The sequence below is a fragment of the Pan troglodytes genome, chromosome 2 (genome assembly GCF_028858775.2).
Source record: "Pan troglodytes isolate AG18354 chromosome 2, NHGRI_mPanTro3-v2.0_pri, whole genome shotgun sequence".
Taxonomy (NCBI): domain Eukaryota; kingdom Metazoa; phylum Chordata; class Mammalia; order Primates; family Hominidae; genus Pan; species Pan troglodytes.
This window is the reverse complement of record NC_086015.1, coordinates 9,114,733-9,124,048: the sequence shown is the minus strand read 5'-3', so window position 1 is coordinate 9,124,048 and position 9,316 is coordinate 9,114,733. Positions and strand designations below refer to the sequence as shown.

The 9,316-nt window shown below is 46.0% G+C and overlaps 1 pseudogene; it reads left to right on the top strand.

Annotated features, from left to right (window-relative positions):
• Window positions 1-1,027: 1,027 nt before the first annotated feature.
• LOC100612141 (nucleolar transcription factor 1-like) lies at window positions 1,028-7,900 on the top strand (annotated as a pseudogene).
• The last annotated feature ends 1,416 nt before the right edge of the window (window positions 7,901-9,316 follow it).

The window sequence follows — 9,316 nt, the reverse complement described above, 5'->3', positions numbered from 1 at the left end:
TTGCCTTTTACACACATTTTTGAATAGCAGCTATTATTTCCTGTATATGATAAATGTTTAGACTCTATTCTGCCAATACCCCATCATCCATACTAATAAGGTAATGCAAAGACATAAATCATTCCAAATATTGGGCTTTAAAACATTATTAACCAGCACTAGAAAATCTTAATGCTTTTGGCTTTGGATTGCACTGCTTAAATTTTTTTTTCCAACAGAAGCAACTTACTTCCTCTATTATATTTTTCTTGGTAGTCTAAATCCCCAGTGGGTCTGGAAGAATTTCCACTGGAATAAGGCAATTAGTCATTATAACTTTTATTTATATTTAGTAAAAAGAAGTTAAAAAAAGAAAAAAATGGAAAATAACAAATAAACAAAGCTTTCCCTCGCTCAGTACCCAAATGTGTGGTATAGGTGGTACTCAGAGAGAGTTCCACAATGCTTAAGGAATTGAAAATGCAACCTTTTTGCTGTTGTTGTTGCTGCTGTTGTTTGTCTGCTGTGTCAGACACTTCTTGAGCACCTCTTCAAAATTTTCTTGGCCCACTAAGTGTAGGGAGTCAGCTCCAGCCACTGCTGTGGGACCAGTATCATGCTGGCACTAACATGGGCCTCACTGTACATCTCACTCTTCTGCTCTGGGACTTGGGAATCCCCTTTGAGTAAACCAGAAGAGCAGGAGTGTTTACGCTCTTGAAGCCATTCTTGACCAATGGGACGCAGGAGCTGATGGATAAATGCTTCTTTTTTGTCCTACAGACACATATTTCCGAAATGAACTCTGTGAGGCTCCCCAAAATATCCCAGTGAGATGCCCCTTAGCTGGGGTCATGGAGGGGCAACTTGGAAACAGGTTCTTGTACGGGTTTTCCCTCCTTCCCTGTTTCACTCCCCCGCCCTGCATTTTTATTCCTTGTGACCATATTCCCAAATGAAACTATCTGCAAAGAAGACTTTACACTGGGCTGCACTTTGGGGATAACCCAGCTAGATATCTGCTTTGGTCATACTTTACTGTGTTCCCATGTATGTGGATTTACAGACTCTATTCTTCAATTTTAATGAAATTAACTTTCATATAAAGCAAAATGAACCTCTGAAGATTCCCACAGCAAAGCTGCTTATTGAAGATAAACCAGGAATGTAAGCACAAGATGATAACAAGAAAATCACAAAGCTGATTCTTCTCTTACTCAAAGGATGAATTCCACATGAGCTACAGAGAAGAAATAACTTTTGTAGCCTTAACAATAAATTAAAATAAGTTTTAAATATTTTTATCTTTATTTTATTCTTTTAAAATACCATTTAAAAAAATAAATTCCAGGTCAGGCGTGGTGGCTCAAGCATATAATCCCAGTGCTTTGGGAGGCTGAGGTGGGAGGATCACTTGAGCCCAAGAGTTTGAGACCAGCCTGGGCAATGTGGCGAAGTCCTATCTCTGCAAAAAATACAGAAATTAGCCAGGCTTGGCAGCTTGTGCCTGTAGCCCCAGCTACTTGGGAGGCTGAGGTGGGGAAATCACCTGAACCCAGGAGTTGAAGGCTGCAGGGAGCTGTGATCATGCCATTGAACTCTGGCATGGGCAACAGGAACCCTATCTCAAAAAACAAACAAAAAGCAAAGAAAATAAATTCCATATATTCTTAAAGCTCACAATGAGTGGAGTAGTCCATATATAATTTCTAGATAAGTGAATATGCATATATGAGGAGCATGCACTCAACATTTTTTACTGATTGGAGATCACTGGTCCAAATAAATTCAAGGCTGATCCGAGTGCAATGGTGTTTACAACTAATCGATCACAACCAGTTAAAGATATCTTTGTTCCTTCTCCATTCCCATTGCTCTGCTTGACTAGCCTTAAAACATATATAAAAAGTAAATAAAAATTTAAAAAAAAAATTTTAATTCAAATGATCTTACCTTTCCAGTTTCCTTATCAGCTTTGATTGGGTATAATAGGAGGTGAGCAAAACTGAGTCATTCATAAAAGTTTCCCTCAATAATCCACACTGATAAACAGAGCAGATTCATTGATAGACAAATAATTTCTTTTATTTTGCATATCTTTAAAAAAATGTTTTTTGTAGAGACAGTGAGCTGTGATGACACCACAGCACTCCAGCTTGGGTAACAGAGTGAGACTCTGTCTCAAAAAAAACCTCAAAAATAAATAATAAATAAATATAAAAATATTTATCAGTGTACCTCTAACATTGCCTTTAGTAAACAAAAGGTAAAATCATAAAGCTTTTGGAGGCAAATATAGAAGAATATCTTCAGGACTCAAGAGTAAGCAAGGGTTTCTAAGGTTCAGAAGGCAAAATCGCAAAAGAAACATTTGATAAATCGAAATTTCTTTAAACTAAAAACTTCTCATCAAAAGCCAATTAAGAAAATGCACAGGTGGCCGGGTGCGGTGGCTCTCGCCTGTAATCCCAGCACTTTGGGAGGCCGAGGCAAGTGGATCACTTGAGTCCAGGAGTTCAAGTCCAGCCTAGCCAACATGGTGAAATCCTGTCTCTACAAAAAATACAAAAGTTAGCCAGGTGTGGTGGCACATGCCTGTGGTCCCAGCTACTGGTGAGGCTGAGGCACAAGAATCGCTTGAACTTAGGAGGTGGAGGTTGCAGTGAGCCAAGATTGAGCCATTGTACTCCAGCCTGGGCAACAGAGACTCTGTCTCAAAAAAAAAAAAAAAAAGAAAAGAAAAGAAAATTCAGAGGCAAGCTACAGACTGGGAGAAAATATCTGCAAAACATACCCGTGACTAAGGACTTACATCTAGGATATATAAGTAATTCAATAATAAAAAGACAACTAATCCAATTTTTAAAGGGCAGAAGTAACATTTCATAAAAGATATAAAAATAGACAATAGATCAGGCCTGGTGGCTCATGCCTGTAATCCCAGCACTACGGGAGGCCAATGTGGGCGGGTCACTTGAGGTCAGGAGTTCAAGACCAGCCTGGCCAAGATGGTGAAACCCCATTTCTTCTAAAAATACAAAAAAAAAAAAAAAAAAAGAAAGAAAAAAAAATAGCCAGGTATGGTGGTAGGTGCCTGTAGTCCCAGCTACTCGAGAGGCTAAATCAGGAGAATTGCTTGAACCCGGAGGTGGAGGTTGCAGTAAGATGAGATGGCGCCACTGCAAGTCAGCCTGGGTGACAGAGGGAGACTCCATCTCAAAAAAAAAAAAAAAAAAAAGGCAATAAACACATAAAAACATTGAGCGATTTATTCATTCATTCTACAAACATTCACTGAGTGTTATACACCAGGAGCTGGGAGCAGTTTTCGTGTGGGAAGGGGAGGGTACATGCTGTTGAGCTGGACTTCAGGAACTGGGGTAAGAGTTAGGAAAAAGACGAGGGGCACACCCTCATACCCACAGATCCATTAAGTCTAATAGGGTCTTGGCTGGGTCTCTCTGAGAGTGTGGACCTGCGTCCCTCCCTCCCCTTTGGGAGGTGGCAAGGGATAGAAAGCCCCTCATCTCTCAGCCTGCCTGAGCAGGGACTGGTATGTCTTCTAAAGGCAAAGTGACTTTGACCCTGGGTTGCCGCCAGCACAACCAAGGAGGTGGTTGGACAGCTGGAGGATGAACAGAGAAGCCCATCCCCCACTGACCTGGACATGGCCGCCTTCAAAGGCCAAGACCACCGGTTCCAGGAAGACATGCTGACTTTGCTGGAATGCATAAAGAATAACCTTCCAACCAATAGCAGTTACAAGTTCAAAACCACCCAATCACATATGGGGACAAAGTGGCATTTAAAGATTTCTGGAGACACGACAAGTTCAATGGGTAGAGATGTCTTTTTTCTTCTCCTTCTCCTTCTCCTTCTTCTTCTTTTTGGCTTTGTTTTGTCTTCTAGACAGGATCTCATTCTATCACCCAGGCTGGAGTGGACTGGTATGATCATAGCTGACTGCAGCCTCAAACTCCTGGGCTCATGCAATTTTCCTGCCTCAGTTTCTTGAGTAGCTAGGCCCACAGGTGTGAGTCATCACACTGGGCTAATTAAAAAAAATTTTTTTTTGTAGAGTTGGGGTCAGAAATGGGTGTTGGCCAGGCTAGTCTCAAACTCCCAGCCTTAAACAATCCTCCCACCTTGGCCTTCCAAAGTACTGGGATTATAGGCATGAGCCACTGTGCCTGGCCTAAATGGGTGAAAATTTCTGACATGGTGAGGAAGTTGTGCACTTTGACAGAATTGATCCTCAATGCCAGAAACATGTTAAAAATCCTTAAAAAGGTTAAACACAAAAAACTCAAACAACACCCAGACTTCCCAAAGGAGTCCCTGATCCCTTATTTCCACTTCCTCATGGAGAAGCAGGCCAAGTATGCAAAACTCCACCCTGAGATAAGTAACCTGGACTTCACAAAGATTCTGTCCAAGAAATAAAAGGAGCTTCCTGAGAAGATGAAAATGAAATATATTCAGGACTTTCCAAGGGAGAAACAGAGTTTGAGTGAAACCTGGCTCATTTCAGGAAGGATCATCCCAACTTAATCAAGAATGCCAAGAAGCCAGACATCCCCAAGAAGCTCAACTCCCCCACCCAGCAGCTGTGGTACACCCATCGGAAGAAGGACTTTAGTGTATGTGTGTTTTTGGGGTTTTGTTTTGAGACGAGGTCTCATTCTGTCACCCAGGCTGGAGTGTGGTGGTGCAATCACGGCTCACTGTAGCCTCAACCTCCCGGGCTCAAGCGGTCCTCCCACCTCAGCCTCCCAAGTAGCCGGGACTACAGGCACGCACCACCACACCCAGCTAATTTTTAAACATTTTGTGTAGAGACAGGATTTCACTATGTTGCTCAGGCTGGTCTTGAATCCTGGGCTCAAGCGATCCACCCACCTTGGCCCCCCAAAGTGCTGAGCTTACAGGCATGATCCACTGTGCCCGGCCAAGAAGGTGTATTTTAAAGTGTGGCCAGATGCCCCTACAAAGAGGTGAAGAACTTTCTGGGGAAGTAGTGGTCTCAGCTCTCAGACAAAAAAAAAAAAGGCTGAAATGGATTCTTGAGGCTCCAGGAGCAGTGGAAGTAGTACAAGGAGATCATGCAGACCTATATCCAGGAGCGCCCTGAGCCGAACATCACTGAGGAGGGCCCCACCAAGTCCACCCCTGCCAAGGCTGAACACCAGCTCAAGGACAAATGTGATGGGCGACCCACCAAGCCACCTTATAACAGCTACTCACTGTACTGCGCAGAGCTCATGGCCAACAAGAAGGATGTTCCCAGCGCGGAGCGCATGATAGGCCGTGCGGCCAGCAGTGGAAGCTGCTCTCCCGGAAGGAGAAGGACGCCTATGTGTGACCAGGAAACAAAAGATTATGAGGCGGAACTGCTGCGTTTTTCTCAGGAGACTGCCCCAGGAGGAGCAGCAGCAGGTCCTGTGGGAGGAGAGGGTGCTGAACATCAACAAGAAGCAAGCCACCTGCCCGGCCTCCAAGAAGCCTGTGGGGAAAAGAAGGATCAGATTGTTACTGTGTCTGTGTAGAAAGAAGTAGACATAGGAGACTCCATTTTGTTCTGTACTAAGAAAAATTCTTCTGCCTTGAGATGCTGTTAATCTGTAACCCTACCCCCAACCCCGTGCTCCCTGAAACATGTGCTGTGTCCACTCAGGGTTAAATGGATTAAGGGCTGTGCAGGGTGTGCTTTGTTAAACAAATGCTCGAAGGCATCATGCTTGTTAAGAGTCATCACCACTCCCTAATCTCAAGTACCCAGAGACACAAAACACTGCGGAAGGCCGCAGGGACCTCTGTCTAGGAAAGCCAGGTATTGTCCAAGGTTTCTCCCCATGTGATAGTCTGAAATATGGCCTCGTGGGAAGTGAAAGACCTGACCTTCCCCCAGCCCAACACCCGTAAAGGGTCTGTGCTGAGGAGGATTAGTAAAAGAGGAAGGAACGCCTCTTTGCAGTTGAGATAAGAGGAAGGCTTCTGTCTCCTGTTCGTCCTGGGCAATGGAATGTCTCAGTGTAAAGCCGATTGTATATTCCATCTGCTGAGATAGGGCTGGAGGTGGGACATGCTGGCAGCAATACTGCTCCTTAAGGCATTGAGATGTTTATGTATATGCACATCAAAAGCACAGCACTTTTTTCCTTACCTTGTTTATGATGCAGAGACATTTGTTCACGTGTTTACCTTCTGACCTTCTCTCCACTATTATCCTATTATCCTGCCACGCCCGATAATGATCAATAAATACTAAGGGAACTCAGAGGCCAGTTCCGGCGTGGATCCTCCGTATGCTGAACGCCGGTCCCCTGGGCCCCCTTTATCTCTCTCTATACTTTGTCTCTGCGTCTCTTTCTTTTCCAAGTCTCTCGTTCCACCTAATGAGAAACACCCACAGGTGTGGAGGGGCAACCCACCCCTTCAGAAGCCAGCCCAGGAAGAGGGCAAGGAAGCCTCTGAGAAGCCCACGCGGTTTCTTGGTGGATGGAAATTGGCAGCCATCTCCTGGACTCAGAAGGAGCACTATAAAAGCTGGCCAATGAGCAGCAAAAGCGTATAAGGTGCACCTGGACCCCTGGGTTAAGGATCTCTGTCCCCCAGTGGGCCATGCTCATCTGCCCCCAGGAAAAGGGGCAGCAGCTGCAGGAGGAGCAGCCTGGGTTCTTGGAGAGCGAGCTGGCCTGCACGCTGGCCCGAAGGTGGAGTGACTTGTCTGAGAAGGCCAAGTACAAGACCCGAGAGCAAGCCAGGCAGGGAGTGCCAGGAACTCAGCAAGCCACCCAAGTCACCAAGAGAGTACAGATCTGGCAACAGAGCATCATCAGCAACTACCTGGCCTGCTTCAAGAACGACCGGTTGAAGGCCTCGAAAGCCATGGAGGTGACCTGGAATCCCAAGGAGGAGAACCTGATGTGAATTGAGAAGGCAGCCAAAGACCGAAAGTGATGAGAGAGAGCTGAGTGCGATGTGGGCACTTCCAGCTGCTACAGAGTCTTCCAAGATGATGAAATTCCAGGGAGGAAGCAAGAAGCCTTGTGAACCGGTATCAGAAATTCTTCCAGGAACTGCTGTGCAATGGGGAGCTGAAACACCTGCCACAGACGGAGCGCATGGTGGATGGAAATTGGCAGCCATCTCCTGGAGTCAGAAGGAGCACTACAAAAAGCTGGCCAATGAGCAGCGAAAGTATACAAGGTGCACCTGGACACCTGGGTTAACGGTCTCTGTCCCCAAGACCGCAGAGCCTAGAAAGAGTATATCTCTGATAAATGTAAGAGCATGACCAAGCTGCGGACTCGAACTCCTCTGAGTCCAGACAAACAATCCTGCAGTCCAAGTCAGAATCCTAGGAAGATGATAAAGAGAACGAGGGCCATGAGGACAAGGATGGAGAAAAAGTGTGAAACCTGGCCCATTTCAGGAAGGATCATTCCAACTTAATCAAGAATGTCAAGAAGTCAGACATTCCCAAGAAGCCCACCCCTCACCCCAACCAGCAGCTGTGGTACACTCATGAGAAGGTGTTTTGTGTACATGTGTTTTTGTTTTTGTTTTGAGACAGGGTTTCTCTCTGTCGCCCAGGCTGGAGTGCAGTGGTGCAATCATGGCTCGCTGCAGCCTCAACTCCCAGGCTCAAGTGATCCTTCCACCTCAGCCTCCCAAGGAGCTGGGACTACAGGCACATGCCACCATGCCTGGCTATGAGAATGGCAGGAACACCTCTGAGTCCAGCAGCAAGGAAGGGGATGAGAATGAGGAGTATGATGAGGATGAAGATGAGTCCATGGGCGGCAGCTCCAGCTCCTCCTGTTCAGGGGACTCCTCAGGCCCTGAATCCAGCTGAGGCTCAGCCCCACCCTGGGGCAGCCAGGGAGAGCCCAGGAGCTCCCCTCCCCAGCTGGCCACCTTTGTTTCTCCCCCATGTCTATTCCTTTCCCTCTGGCCTCCCCCACTTTCTTTCTTTCTTCCTTTCTTTTTTAAACAAAATGGGGATGGAGGCTGGAGGAGTCCAGGCCAGCACTCTGCAACCTCAGAGACATTAGCCCTGGGGGGGGGGTCCTCCAGGGAGTGCAACCATCAGACTGAGCCAGCCCCAGACCAGCTGGGCCCACCCCACCCACTTCTGCACTTCCGGTTCCAGCACGGACAATGGATGGGGGAGTGGGGATGGGGGTGGGGCTGTCACAAAGAGTTCAGTGAGCCCTTGCACACCTGCAGCCCAATGCAAGATGGGGTGGAAGCTTGGGGAGGACCCCTTTCTTCCCCAAGGGGCCTGCCACTGAGACCCCTGAATTATAACTGGAAGCAAGGAACATGTGGGGAGAGGAGGGAGGTGTCTTTGAGAAAATAGGCACTGTCCTGATGACCCTCTCAGCTACTCCCTCCAGAACCACTCATGGGGAAGGGGGCAGAAGTTTTTTTTATATAGGTGTATGTATATATTTTGTAAGCTCTGAGTTGTCAATGAGACATTTTCTACCAAGTATATATATACACACACACACACATACACATACACACACATATATATACACGTACATATACATATATATGTTTGTGTGTATATATATGTGTGTGTGTATATATATATGTGTGTGTGTATATATATATATATACCAGGTGAATAAGGCAACAACTGTTCTCCTAAGGGCCTCATTGTTTGGTGGCGGAGTCAATTAAACAGACTCCTAAAGCACAGTGATGAGCGCTATTATAGAGATAAACTGCTATATAGCTTTTCGTCTACACATACATGCACATACATCTATACTCACATATGAATGTACACATACTATTTTTTTCTTTTTTAAATTTTTATTTATTTATTTTTGAGACACAGTCTCACTCTGTTGCCCAGGCTGGAGTGCAGTGGCACAGTCTTGGCTTTCTGCAACCTCCGCCTCCTGGGTTCAAGTGATTCTCCTGCCCCAGCCTCCTGAGTAGGTGGGATTACAGGTGCACGTCACCATGCCTGGCTAATTTTTGTATTTTTAGTAGAGACGGGGTTTCACCATGTTGGTCAGGCTGGTCTTGAACTCCTGACCTCATGATCTGCCTGCCTTGGCCTCCCAAAGTGCTGGAACTACAGGTGTGAGCCACCACGCCCAGTCTTATTTTATTTTATTTCTGAGACAGGGTCTCGCTCTGTTACCCAAGTTGGAGTTCAGTGGCACAATCACGGCTCACTGCAACTTCGCCTTCCTAGGCTCAAGCAATCCTCCCACTTCAGCTTCTCAAGTACTTGGAACCACAGTCACGTGCCACCACGTAAAGCTAATTTGTGTATTTTTGGGTAGAAATAGGGTTAGTTTCACCATGTTGC